A 15,055-nucleotide genomic window follows, 5' to 3' on the forward strand; every position below is an offset into this window, starting at 1 on the left:
CACCAGAAAATAATCTGTAGAGGAGAAGCATTTTTTTTATTAAAAATCAAATTATTTCTACATAGCCATAGTGACCAAGTTAAGGCATACGCTCCCACACTTATTAGCGTTTTGAACCTATTTGAAATACCATCCAACCAATGACCAAAAATATTGGAAACACTTATGGGCGGATACAAATTTGAGGCTATTTGGATGACTGACCACGTAGAACGTGCAAACTTGCATTAGGAAAGGAGGTGTTTGATTGTCTCGTCATAAGTACACAAAGAACACTTCTTACTCCCTTGCCAGTTGCACCGTGCGAGATTGTCTTTGGTAAACACAACTCCCTTACGAATATACCACATGAAATTTTCCACTTTTAGTGGAATCTTGGACTTCCGAATTTTCTTGTTATTACTCACTGGTACCTCAGAATGTGTGAGCGCACGATACATAGAGTCTACAATGAAAGACCCAGATGTAGTAAGGTTCCAGCGAAACACATCCCGGCCTTGTGTCAGGTTAATCGAATCCAGTCGGGATAAAAGATTATGCCATGACACAAGTCGGGGGCCAATCAAATTCCCGCCTAAACGAAATATTCGGCGGGGATGAACTGGGCACTTGCGCAATATTATTATTCTTATTGCGAGCAATGTTGTATAAGGCCAGATGTCTTCCAAAAAACGAATCTCCGACCCATCCTTTATCGCGAAAGACCCGGAGCGAAAGATATGTTTCTTTGCCGCCATTAGGCCAGCCCAAAAGTGCGAGTCGCCAGGTTTCCAAAATGCGTGGGACACCGCCTTTTGGCCTAGATACTTGTTGCGCAATATGGTTTGCCAAACACCATCCTCAGTAAGAAGTTTGAACAACCATTTACTGAGTAGGGCCTCATTGTTGACCTGCAAGTCATGAATTCCGAGGCCACCTTGGTCTTTCGGCCTACAAACCACGCTCCATTTGGTCAGTCTGTATTTTTTCTTTTCACCGTCTCATTGCCAAAAAAATCTGGATCTAAAATAATCTAGTCTTTGTAGGACCCCTTTTGGGAGTTGAAAAAAGAAAGCATATACAGAACCATATTTGTGAGGACAGAGTTAATCAAAACCAACCGTCCTCCAACTGAGAGTAGTTTCACTACTCAACCGTTTCTCTAGACGCAGCTCTACATGCTTCCACTCCGCAATGGTCAGGCGCCGATAATGAATCGGTATTCCCATATATTTAATCAGAAATTGGCAATGTGCGCATCCAAAACATGTGAGCATAATTGGTCGCCGCCTCAACGACTTCTCCAAAGCAGAACAATTCGCTTTTATGGCAGTTTATGTTGAGACCCGACATTTGCTCAAACGCTGAAAGCAAGAGTTTCAGGTTTCGAGCCTTGTCCAGATCATGTTTCACAAAAAGAATTGTGTTGTCAGCGTATTGTAAAATAGCGAGGCCACCATCCACAAGGTGTGGTACTACTCCTGCAATCTGGCCGTCCTGCTTGGTGGGCTCAATCAGAATCGTCAACATGTCAGCGACAATGTTAAATAACATTGGTGTAAGGGCATATTTATCCCTAAGATGTTTTGGTGATTGATGACAATGCTTTTGCGGACTAATCGTGTGCGTTGAGTGTTTTTCAGAGATTCATTCTTTTGGCACAAGATGATTTCCTCCCCTCGGAGCTTACAGCGAAGACGGTGTAGTCCTTTCGGATTAGTTTGGTGGACTAGTTTCATAGGGATCACCGTACTATCAAGAGGGGGTCCGTTTTGGAAAGGCTAGGGCGGAATCATCACGTACACTTCCTTTGCCCCTCCCTCCGAGCCTTTCCGTTTCGATGATGGGCTTGGTTCTCCTTTCTTTGTGCCCTCTCTGGTCCCAGCGGTAGTACCGCGGGCCAGAGCGGTAGTACCGCTTGGGTGCTACAAGCGGTAGTACCGCTCTGGAGCGGTAGTACCGCTAGTAGCCCCATGTGTGTACTATCTCTGGTCCCAGCGGTAGTACCGCGGGATGGAGCGGTAGTACCGCTTGGGTGCCACAAGCGGTAGTACCGCTCTGGGCGCGGTAGTACCGCTCTAGAGCAGTATTACCGCTGGTGGCCCCAAGCCGTAGTACCGCGGTGGTCTCGTGCTAGTACCGCCTCGATTCGAGGGCTCTTTTTTCGTGTCGGGTTTTACGGTACTGGCCGCGGCTGTGGGAGGCCGTAGTACCGCTCCTGTGCGGTAGTACCGCCCTCCCTCCGCAGTAGTACCGTTGTGGGCCAAGCGGTAGTACCGCGCTTTGGGGCGGTAGTACCGCTTATAGTGGCAAGCGGTAGTATCGCTGGCACAGCGGTACTACCGCTCTCTTCGAGGCAGAAGGGGGGTAACGGTTGGTTTGTTCCCCCCACTATATAAAGGGGTCTTCTTCCCCAAAGTTGACTCACCTCTTTCCCCAAAAGCTCCATTGTTGCTCCAAGCTCCATTTTCGCCCGATCTCTCTCCCTAGCCAATCAAACTTGTTGATTTGCTCGGGATTGGTTGAGAAGGCCACGATCTACACTTCCACCAAGAGAAATTTGATTCCCCCCACTTATCCCTAGCGGATCTTGTTACTCTTGGGTGTTTGAGCACCCTAGACGGTTGAGGTCACCGCGGAGCCATAGTCCATCGTGGTGAAGCTTTGTGGTGTCGTTGGGAGCCTCCAATTAAGTTGTGGAGATTGCCCCAACCTTGGTTGTAAAGGTCCGGTCGCCACCTTCAAGTGCACCAATAGTGGAATCACGACATCTCGCATTGTGTGAGGGCGTGAGGAGAATACGGTGGCCCTTGTGGCTTCTTGGGGAGCATTGTGCCTCCACACCGCTCCAACGGAGACGTACTTCCCTTCAAAAGGAAGGAACTTCGGTAACACATCCTCGTCTCCACCGGCTCCACTCTTGGTTATCTCGTTCCTTTACTTTCGCTAGTTTACTTGTGTTATATCTCTTACTTGCTTGCGTGCTTGTTGTCGTTGCATCATATAGGTTGCTCACTTAGTTGCATATCTAGACAACCTATTTTGATGCAAAGTTTAATTTGGTAAAGAAAAGCTAAAAATTGTTAGTTGCCTATTCACCCCCCCTCTAGTCAACTATATCGATCCTTTCAATTGGTATCAGAGCCTCATCTCTTTATTAAGGACTTTACCGTCCAAAGAGTATGGTTGACGTCGTAGACGGTGCGGAGGAGCACTCCGGTGAGAATCCAGTCTCGTCTACGGGAGATGGGGGAACCGCGGTCTCTCGTGAGGAATTCAATGTGGCGTTGGACACATTGAAATCCTCCATGACGACCAAGGTCGAAAGCATGTTGAATAAATTCTTAGAAGGGCTTAAACTTACCACTGCACCGTTGAAAGTGGGTGATCCCGCTAACAAGGTGACGGATGCTACCTCCGACAAGGGGGAAGCTTCGAGCGAGAAGGCTCCTTGTTCTAGTGATAAAAATGGGACCGGCATCTTTGCCCATGTGGAACCTCCACCCGTCTATGGTGGACCGCTCCCTTCCACTCATTTGAATCATGCCGGCCCGGCCCCTAAGATTGAGAAGAATGTAGATTTTGATTCTTGGGTCTATCGTTTTAAGCGTCATTTAAATCATGTGAACACTAACCTTTGGAGAATCATTGAAGAAGGCTTTTATCCGCATGACCGAAGTAACTTCACTCCTAGAGAAGTTGTGGATCATCAATTCAATGAGAATGCTCTCTTCATCATCCAAGAAGCCATCCCACCCGAAGATCTTCCTCATCTCCGGCCTTACACCGTGGCCAAAGATGCGTGGCTCCAAGTTGTTTCCCTTTATCGGGGAAGCGCAAGCATTCAACGCTCCAACTATGAAGTGGTGCAAGATGAAGCCGACGAGTTTGCAATGAAAGAAGATGAAGAACCTCGTGAGATTTTTCGGAGAGTAACCAAACTCGCGGTCTCGCTCCGAGATCATGGAAGTAAGGACACGGATGACAATTGGATCAGGCGCAAGTTCCTCAAGGCAATGATGCCCTACCACAAAGCCATGTCCTCCGTAATTCGTCAAAGGCCGGACTTTCACACCTTGTCCTCAAGTGAAGTGTTGGATGAGTTTGTGGCTATGAGCATCTTGGACAAGACCGCCGACAATGCGGTTCTTCGCTCTCAAAGAGTCAAGAAGCCCAACCTCGCTCTAAAGGCCAAGGTTAGTATGGAGGAAGAGGATGAAGAGGAAGAAGAGGAGGGCAACCTCGAAGATACGAAGTATGCCTATCACGAACACATGGATCTTGCTTCAAGGCAATTTTGGAGCAAGAAGAACTCGAGGCCAAACTTCAACAAAAGCAACTCAAGTGGCGCAAAGGGCAAGCAACGGCTGAGGACTTGCTTCAATTGTGGCAATGTGAGCCATTTTGTTGCGGAGTGCCCTTACGAGAAGAGGGAAGACAATGGTGGCAAGCTCATTAGAAAAGACAAGGCCAAGTCGTTCCCCAACAAGAGCAACTTCACCAAGAAGACTCCTCCCAAGGCATTGGTGGTTCAGAAGAGTACAATGAGGATGATGACAATGATGAAGCTGGTGAGTCAGTTGCCATGGCCTCCGTTGCCATTGCAAAGACTCCACGGGTGTCTCTCTTCGACTCACCCAATGAGAACATCACCGCCAAGTGCCTCATGGCTAAAGCCACCAATAAGGTAACCTCCAACATCAAAACTACCATCATTAATCATCCTTCTTCGACGGATAGCATTGATGAACATGAGGGGACTAATGTGGAGGAAAATGAGTTTGAGATCTTTATGGGTAAACTCGAGGGTAAATCCAAGAAGCACTTCGTTGCTCTCTTGGAACAACTTGGTGAAGCCAATGACATGATCGAGGCTCACGAGGATACCATCTCTAAGATGGAGGGGCATAGTCGTGACTATGCCGATGAGATTTCAGATCTTTCCAATGCTCTTGACGAAGAGTGTGGTCTTCGTTTGGCTCTTGAGGAGTCATACAACGATGATCATGCTAAGTTAAAGAAAGATCTTGATCATGCTCTTGTTGTGTCTCGTGTGCTAAACTCCGAGAAGGCAAAACTTGGGGTTGATCTTGCTAGACTCAAAGAGGAGTTTGGCATTCTCGACAAGGCTCACAAAGTCTTGAAGGGTGTTCATGCTAGCCTCAAGGAGTCTCATGATCAACTCCAAGTGAAGCTAACAAAGGAGAAAGCCACCTTTCCTCATATGGTGTTAATTGATAATGCAAATGCTACTAACCCGTGTTGTGAGCATGTGCATCTTGTTGAGGAGAATGCTAAGTTGAAGGAGCAACTTGAGAAAGGCCTTGTGTCATGCATACAAGGTGAGAAGAACCTCAACGACCTCTTGAGCAATCAAAAGGAAGTTGTGGCCAAGGAGGGGATTGGGTTCGCACCCAATCCCAAGAACAAGAAGAAGAATGACAAGACCAAGCGACCACCTCCTCTCAAGCAAACTTTTGTGAAGGAGGGAGAGGGTGCTTCCAAGGAGAAGAAGAACAATGCGAAGGGTGGCGGTGTCAAGAAGAGCAATGCCACTCCTTCCAACAAAGCCGGCGACTTTAATCCTTCTTATGTGTTATGCCGTGCTAGTGATGGGCATGTTTATGCCAAATTCGTTGGTTCTCCTCATGAGTACATTGAATGGTCTATTTGGGTTCCTAAGACCCTTGTTGCTAACATCAAAGGACCCATTACAAAATGGGTACCTAAAACCAAGCATTGATCTCTTGTAGGTGTTTGCTTCCGGTGGGGGATCATGGTTGCTCGATAGTGGAGCTACAAATCATATGACCGGAAGCAAGGACTTGGTGGTGGACGTGCACAAGATTCCATTTATGCCCACCAATGTCGAGTGGGGTGATGCCTCGTCTTCTAAGGTATTGGGACTCGGCAAAGTTGTCATTTCTCATGATCTCACGATCGAGAAGGTCATGCTAGTTGAGTCCCTTGCATACAATTTACTTTCCATTCGTCAACTTGCTATCATGGGCTTTGCCACCTTCTTTGATATTGATACCGTGGCCCTCTTGTGGAGCAAGACTCTTAAGGTAGCCTTTGTTGGGCATGTCGAGAACGGTCTCTATGTAATTAACTTTTCGGAGCGACCCACTAAGACTGCGACATGCCTAATGGCTAAAGTTGACGTGGGATGGCTTTGGCATCGCCATTTAGCCCATGTCAATATGAGATCTTTGCAAAGTCTTCTCAAGCGGGACCATGTCCGTGGACTAACGAACGTTAGTTTTGCCAAAGATCGTGCTTGCAGTGCTTGTATCGAAGGAAAGCTTCATGAGAAGGCTCACCCTCCCACGACTCTTATTTACTCGAAGAGGCCGTTGGAGCTCCTTCATTTGGATCTCTTTGGGCCTCCATCCTTTGATAGTCTTGGGGGTAGAAAGTATTGCTTGGTAATCGTGGATGACTATTCTAGATACACGTGGGTGTATTTCTTCAAGAGGAAGAGTGAGACCCAACAAACCGTCATTGACTTTGCAAATGAAGCCCAACGTCAACATAATGCAAAGATCTTGACAATAAGAAGTGACAACGGCACCGAGTTCAAGAACTACACCTTGGATGAGTTTCTCAGTGATGAGGGGATCAAGCATCAATATTCCGCACCTTACACCCCTCAACAAAATGGTGTTGCGGAGAGGAAGAATCGGACGTTGATGGATGCGGCAAGGACCATGATGGCGGAGTTCAAGTCTCCATACAACTTTTGGGCCGAAGCCATCAACACCGCGTGTCATGCTTCAAATCGGCTCTATCTTCGCAAAGGCTTGAACAAGACTCCATATGAGATCCTCACCGGTAACAAGCCCAACCTCAAGTACTTTCGGGTGTTCGGGTGTAAGTGTTTCATTCTCAATAAAGGTGTTCGTTTGTCTAAATTCGAGACTAGAGCTCATGAGGGCATATTTGTTGGTTATGCTACAAACTCCCATGCTTCCCGTGGACTTATTGAGGAGACGTGTAACGTGGAGTTTGATGAAAATAACCGCTCCCAAGTGGAGCAAAGTGGTACTTGTGATGTAGGTGATGAAATTCCTCCCCAAGCCATAAGAAGAATGGGTATTGGATATATCCTACCCATTGAGGAACCCCTTGTGGCCAAAGGAGAAGGACAATGCTCCACTCAAGTGGAGCCATCACCAACCCAAGACTCACACGCTTCCGAAGAACAAAGTGAAGGCCCTCAACCTCATGAACAAGATCAAGGGCAAGATCAACCTCAAGATGGTGGTGATCCACCAAATGATGCCCAAGGTCAAGTTCTTCCCCTCGAGCTAGTTCAAGATCAAGAACAAGCTCAAGACGACGCTCAAGATGATCAAGTAACCCCCCTCACTTCACTTCCGAGGAGGAATTGGAGCGTCGTGCCGCTAAGATCGCTTCCAAGCTCACCACCAAAGGTCATCTCATGGAGAATGTGGTTGGAAGCCTAAGAAAGGGGGTAAGCACTCGTAGACAATTAGCAAACTATTGTGAACATCATGCGTTTGTTTCTTGTGTCGAACCCCAAAAGGTTTATGAAGCGCTTGAGGACCCGGATTGGCTCAACGCCATGCATGAAGAACTCAACAACTTCGAACATAACCAAGTGTGGAAGTTAGTGCCAAGGCCAACCGGGAATCATAATGTCATTGGAACCAAGTGGATATTCAAGAACAAGCAAGACGCTCATGGAATCATTGTTCGCAACAAGGCTCGTTTGGTGGCACAAGGCTACTCCCAAGTCGAGGGTATCGACTACGGTGAAACCTTTGCCCCCGTTGCTCGCCTTGAATCTATTCTTTTGTTGATTGCTTATGCTTCTCATCATAATTTCACTTTGCAACAAATGGATGTGAAGAGTGCTTTTCTTAATGGTCCCATAAATGAGTTGGTATATGTCAAACAACCCCCCGGGTTCGAAGATCCCTATTTCCCCGATCATGTGTATCAACTCCACAAGGCGCTCTATGGCCTTAAACAAGCCCCACGTGCGTGGTATGAGCATCTTACGGAGTTGTTACAAGATCGTGGATTCGAAATCGGGAAAATCGACCCCACTCTTTTTACTAAGAAGGTCAAAGGGGAGTTGCTTCTGTGCCAACTATATGTTGATGATATTATTTTTGGTTCCCCTAACAAAGCTTTCAATGAAGAATTTGCTGCTCTCATGACCTCAAAGTTCAAGATGTCTATGATGGGAGAGTTGAAGTTCTTTCTCGGATTCGAAATCAAACAAAGAAGAGAAGGAACCTTCATCAACCAAGCCAAATACACTCAAGACATGCTAAAGAGATTCAAGCTAAGTGATGTCAAGCCGGCTTCCACTCCAATGCCCACCAAGTGCCAACTTGACATTGATCCCAATGGTAAAGCGGTGGATCAAAAGATATATCGCTCTATGATTGGATCCTTGCTTTACCTTTGTGCATCTAGACCGAATATCATGTTGAGTGTGGGAATATGTGCACGGTTTCAAGCCGCACCTAAGGAAAGCCACTTTGTGGCGGTCAAGCGAATCTTTCGATATTTGGCTCATACCCCAAACTTTGGCCTATGGTACCCAAGAGGAGCAAACTTCAAGCTTGTAGGTTTTTCGGACTCCGATTGGGCGGGAGACAAAGTGGATAGGAAGTCCACTTCCGGAGGGTGCCAATTTCTTGGTTGCTCTTTGGTAAGTTGGTCTTCTAAAAAGCAAAGTTGTGTCTCTCTCTCGTCCACCGAAGCGGAGTATGTGGCGGCCGGAAGTTGTTGTGCACAACTCTTATGGATGAGGCAAACTTTAAAGGATTACGGTGTCATTTGTGACAAAGTGCCTCTTTGGTGTGACAATGAAAGTGCTATCAAGATTTCTCTCAACCCGGTGCAACACTTCAAGACAAAGCATATTGAGATTCGGTATCACTTCATCCGCGATCATATTAGGCGAGGGGAGATCGAGCTCAACTATGTCAACACTCATGATAACCTTGCAGATATTTTCACGAAGCCATTGGATGAAGCAAGATTTCGCGAGTTAAGGCATGAGCTAAATATCATTGATTCGAGCAATGTGGTTTGAACCTTTGCACACCCCTCACATTCATTGTGCTTTCTTGTCTAGGTGTAGGCATGGACGTAGGGGGAGTGTTGTTCTCTCAATGAACTTTCCCTCCCCCCACAATGCATAAACTGATCTCACTCTTTCACATTAGCCATTTTTGATGGTACTTGTGCTTCAAAGACGAGCTTTGGTCATGGGCCCAAGGATAATTCTTCGTGGTGCCATACCAAGTGACTCAAACATAGGTGGCCTCGGCCACCGCCCTCTCGTAAAGAGGCGTGTGTTTCTTGTTCTCTTGCTAGTGCTCTTGTTGGTCTTCTTGCCGGTGTTTCCCGCCTTTAGTTTTGCACCATATGTGTTGAGTCTGGTTTGAGTTGCTCTGGGCGTTACTACCGTTGTGCATGAGCGGTACTACGGCTGGAGCGGTACTACCGCTCCACGGAGCGGTACTACCGCTTATACGGCTAAGCGGTACTACCGCCCCTCACCACGGTACTACCGCTGAGGGGCGGGGCCAGGGGGTTAAGTCGTGGGCAGGGGTGGTTTCCTCCACCCCATACCCATTTGCTTCGTCCCCTGGTTCCTCTTCCTCTCTCTCCAGCGCCATCTCGCCGCGGGAAGGCTCCGGCGGCCCTCCGTCTCCGGACCGTTCCTCTCCATTTCCTTCGGTGGAGTCGATCCCCACCTCGTCCTCTTGCCATGGATGCCGGTATTGACCCCGTTCCTCTTCTCTTCTTGTCTAGTTTTCAGATCTCGCGTTTTAGGGGCAATAGTAGTTGCATCTCTAGATTTTTGGCCAAATCTAGGCTTGAGTAGGTTGGAGTAGGCAACTAGACTCTTTGGATTGATGTTTGGTAGGTTTATTTTTGAATTTGGCATCCCCGGTAGTGCCGGATCTGACCACGGCAGTAGGGATCCGCCGTGCCCCGTCTCGGGCGGTACTACCGCCCATATGGCACGGTACTACCACTGGAGCGGTACTACCGCTCCACGGAGCGGTACTATCGCTTATGTGGATAAGCGGTACTACCGTTGAGCAGCCACGGTACTACCGCTGGATGCCCAGTTCCATTGTTTCCTACCACATGTTGATCCATCTTTGTTGTGTTTATTTGGTTTTGATCGTTCCTTCTGGTTGTTTCTTGTGTCCGTGTGTTTGGTTCCAGGTGATGAACATCCTGAGCAGCAAGTCCGTCGTGTCAACCCCGGGCGTTCAACGTCGAAGCGGTACCGCTCATCTGAGACTGCAGGTGGTTCTTCCAGTGCTCCACAGCCGGCAGGGGGTCCTTCCTCAAGTGCCAATCCTCCTCGCAAGAAGAAGATTGCCAGCCGACCGAAGCCAAGTGGCAAGAAAGTGACTGAGTTGTCTAGCAAGGAATTCTGGGACAGGCGTCGGCGCAACCCCTATGAGGAAGAACAAGAACCCAATCTTGTCAACCGCCCGTTCTGGAACCGGTTTCAGTATGCCACATACTTTGATGTGATCAAGTCTAAGAAGAATCTCTTTGTCAATGTCCATTCCATCAACACGGATGCTATGGAGAAGGACCTTGAGTACTTTGGTGATGCTCTACAGATGTGCTCTCAGTTGAACATTCTCAGGATCATGCAGTTCAACAAGGACTTCAACGCAGATTTGTTGGCACAGTTCTTTGCCACTGTTCACCTAGGGACTGACGCAGACAGGACTCTGACTTGGATGACAAATGGAAAGGTGCTAGCTGTCAAGTGGCAGGCCTTCATGGGGCTGCTTGAGGTGGAAGATCAAGGGCTCGAGACTCCAGTTGGTTTTCGTCCTCACCATAATGTCACCTCCACTCACAAGCAAGCCCTCTGGCCCTACTGTACTCGGAAGGTCCACCCTGAGACCAGGAAGGAAACCTATGAGTTGTCTACCTATCTGGACATCCTTCACCGCATCTTCCGCGAGACTCTCTTCCCTCGTATTGGGAATCTGGACATGGTACACTCTTACCTTGTGGACATGCTTCTCTTCTGCCAGCGTGAGAAGGACGCAAACACGGGCGAGTCTCTGGACATCTCTCATGTCATGTGGTCTGAGCTTCTGGCGGCTGTTTCTGAGCGCAAGTGCCCAATTTATGGTCCGTTCATCATGTTGCTTATTGAGAGGGCCTGGAGACATAACTATCCTGAGGAGCAGCTGGAAACTGGAGAGTTGGTCTCTCATGAGATCAAGCGTCTGAGAAAGAAGGATAATTGAGGTAGATCTAGAGCTCCATCTTCTGCTACTGCCATGGAGACCGAGGACGAGGCTGATGCCGGTGATGATGATGAGGAGTATGTGCCTCCTGGGACAGAGCCTTCTGCAGCAGAGCCCTCTTGGGCAAAGAAGCTCAAACGCAAGATGAAGAAGCTGTTCTGCCTAGAGTCTCATGGTCAGTACATGACTCATGTGGCTGAGAAGAAGGCAAGAGGACGTCACAAGGAGCTGATGCGACAGATGGGTGCGACAGTCACCAGCGGCTCAGAGGGTCAGATTACTGAGGAGGAGGAGTGGATCCAGCAGCACTGTCCGTGGACCGACTCAGATGCCGAGCAGTTTCTGGGCGAGGACGGCAGTGTAGATGATCACGCAGAGTCCTGATGTTCGAGATCCTCAGCATGCTCTCACCTGGAGCCGTAGGCTAGCTCTTTGCCCCTTTTGGTGTCTCGATGCCAAAGGGGGAGAGAGTTTAGGGATTTGCGTGTTGCGAGTGTGTCTTTGCCTTTGTGCTTTCGTTATGTGCTACTTTGTGCTTTGCTTGGACCTTGTGCTTTGCTTGGTTTTGTGTTTAGTGAGACTTTAGTTCGAGTCATATGGTGTGAGACATATGCTACCCTATCACTATCATATCTCTATCTTTGTCTCTAGTCATTTGATATCTCATGAGTTATATGCTTCATTATGATATATATCCTGCTATCTTGTTTCTCGCTTAGGTTGTTGGTCTCTAAAATACAGGGGGAGTGTTGATCCTAGTATGTGTGTCGTGCAGCTCAAAGCACCTATCTTGATGGCACACATCTAGGGGGAGCCCGTCTATATTTTAGAGACTTGGGGTTTGCTTATGTCCTTTGTTTTTCCCAGTTGTGCAAATCCTGTATTTTCATCAATCCACCAAAAAGGTGGAGATTGTAAGGGCATATTTATCCCTAAGATGTTTTGGTGATTGATGACAATGCTTTTGCGGACTAATCGTGTGCATTGAGTGTTTTTCAGAGATTCATTCTTTTGGCACAAGACGATTTCCTCCCCTCGGAGCTTAAAGCGAAGACGGTGTAGTCCTTCCGGATTAGTTTGGTGGACTAGTTTCATAGGGATCACCGTACTATCAAGAGGGGGTCCGTTTTGGAAAGGCTAGGGCGGAATCATCACGTACACTTCCTTTGCCCCTCCCTCCGAGCCTTTCCGTTTCGATGATGGGCTTGGTTCTCCTTTCTTTGTGCCCTCTCTGGTCCCAGCGGTAGTACCGCGGGCCAGAGCGGTAGTACCGCTTGGGTGCTACAAGCGGTAGTACCGCTCTGGAGCGGTAGTACCGCCCAGAGCAGTAGTACCGCTAGTAGCCCCATGTGTGTACTATCTCTGGTCCCAGCGGTAGTACCGTGGGACGGAGCGGTAGTACCGCTTGGGTGCCACAAGCGGTAGTACCGCTCTGGGCGCGGTAGTACCGCTCCAGAGCAGTAGTACCGCTGGTGGCCCCAAGCCGTAGTACCACGGTGGTCTCGTGCTAGTACCGCCTCGATTCAAGGGCTCTTTTTTCGTGTCGGGTTTTACGGTACTGGCCGCGGCTGTGGGAGGCCGTAGTACCGCTCCTGTGCGGTAGTACCGCCCTCCCTCCGCGGTAGTACCGCTGTGGGCCAAGCGGTAGTACTGCGCTTTGGGGCGGTAGTACCGCTTATAGTGGCAAGCGGTAGTACCGCTGGCACAGCGGTACTACCGCTCTCTTCGGGGCAGAAGGGGGGTAACGGTTGGTTTGTTCCCCCCACTATATAAAGGGGTCTTCTTCCCCAAAGTTGACTCACCTCTTCCCCCAAAAGCTCCATTGTTGCTCCAAGCTCCATTTTCGCCCGATCTCTCTCCCTAGCCAATCAAACTTGTTGATTTGCTCGGGATTGGTTGAGAAGGCCACGATCTACACTTCCACCAAGAGAAATTTGATTCCCCCCACTTATCCCTAGCGGATCTTGTTACTCTTGGGTGTTTGAGCACCCTAGACGGTTGAGGTCACCGCGGAGCCATAGTCCATCGTGGTGAAGCTTTGTGGTGTCGTTGGGAGCCTCCAATTAAGTTGTGGAGATTGCCCCAACCTTGGTTGTAAAGGTCCGGTCGCCGCCTTCAAGTGCACCAATAGTGGAATCACGACATCTCGCATTGTGTGAGGGCGTGAGGAGAATACGGTGGCCCTTGTGGCTTCTTGGGGAGCATTGTGCCTCCACACCGCTCCAACGGAGACGTACTTCCCTTCAAAAGGAAGGAACTTCGGTAACACATCCTCGTCTCCACCGGCTCCACTCTTGGTTATCTCGTTCCTTTACTTTCGCTAGTTTACTTGTGTTATATCTCTTACTTGCTTGCGTGCTTGTTGTCGTTGCATCATATAGGTTGCTCACTTAGTTGCATATCTAGACAACCTATTTTGATGCAAAGTTTAATTTGGTAAAGAAAAGCTAAAAATTGTTAGTTGCCTATTCACCCCCCCCCTCTAGTCAACTATATCGATCCTTTCAATTGGGGACATGGAGTCACCTTGCCGTAGTCCTTTTTTGTCTGAAAGTAATGGCCTACATCATCATTGACTTTGATGGCCACACTGTCTCCAGTTACAAAATTGTGGATCCACTGGCGCCATTTATCGGAGAAACCTTTCATCCTTAGGGCCTGTTGATGGAAAGACCACTTGACCTTGTCATTGGCCTTTTCAAAGTCAATTTTGAATATCATTCCACTCATGTTTTTTCGGTGCATCTTGTGGACGGTCTCATGCAGGATTACTGCACCATCTAGTATATTTCGTCCTTGCATGAAGGTCGTTTGAGATGGACGGACAACATTGTCAGCTATCGAGTTGAACCTATTCGTAGCCACCTTGGTGAAAATCTTGAAGCTGACATTAAGGAGGCATATGGGTCTGAACTGCTGAATCCGTTCAGCCTCCTTAATCTTCGGCAACAAAACAATCTCGCCAAAATTTATCCTGAATTGGTCAAGTCGATCAGCATGAAGACAATTGAACAACTCCAAAATGTCAGCCTTGATGATATCACAGAAATTCTGATAGAATTCTATGGGGAAACCATCAGGGCCTGGAGCTTTGTTGTGTTCCATTTGGAATACCGCCGCTCTCACCTCTCTTCTGAGAAAGGTGCCGTTAGGATATCATTCTCTTCTGCCGTGACTTGTGGAATATCATCTGTTCGGGTCTCGTCAACGGTGACATTCCCTTCATCCGGCGCTCCGAACAGAGATTTGTAGTAGCTGCTGATATAGTTTTTGAGCTCCCTCTGACCTTCGATCCGCCCCTCATCCTGTTGGAGACTATGAATACATTTCTTCCCATGTCGACCATTGGCGAGCAATTGCAAGTATCTTGTATTAATATCTCCCATTAGGTAGTCTACAAACCTAAAGGGCCGCACCCCAAAGCTGCTGTTACAAACAGTACGGACAGTCTAAACCCCAACGGAACAAGACAACAACAAAATGGTACTATTAAGATAGACTAGTGCGAATATGCTGGCAAATTGAAACTGAAGCCACATTATTCGGTTTATTGTTTAAATGTGTGAAAAAAAATAACATCTTTACAAATATTGTTCTTATTTTTAAAAAAATATTCACAAATTTTCCAAAAATGCTCAACAGTCAAATTTTGTTTGTGTTTTTCAAAAATTATTTTGGAATTTCAAATTTTGTTCACATTTTTTCTAAAATGTGTTTGTGTTCTCCAAAATGAATTCAAAGTAAATAAAAAATGTGCCCGTGACTTCTTAAAACTTCCGCGCTGCAACTAGTCAACA

The sequence above is a fragment of the Aegilops tauschii genome, chromosome 2 (assembly GCF_002575655.3).
Source record: "Aegilops tauschii subsp. strangulata cultivar AL8/78 chromosome 2, Aet v6.0, whole genome shotgun sequence".
In the NCBI taxonomy this organism is placed as follows: domain Eukaryota; kingdom Viridiplantae; phylum Streptophyta; class Magnoliopsida; order Poales; family Poaceae; genus Aegilops; species Aegilops tauschii.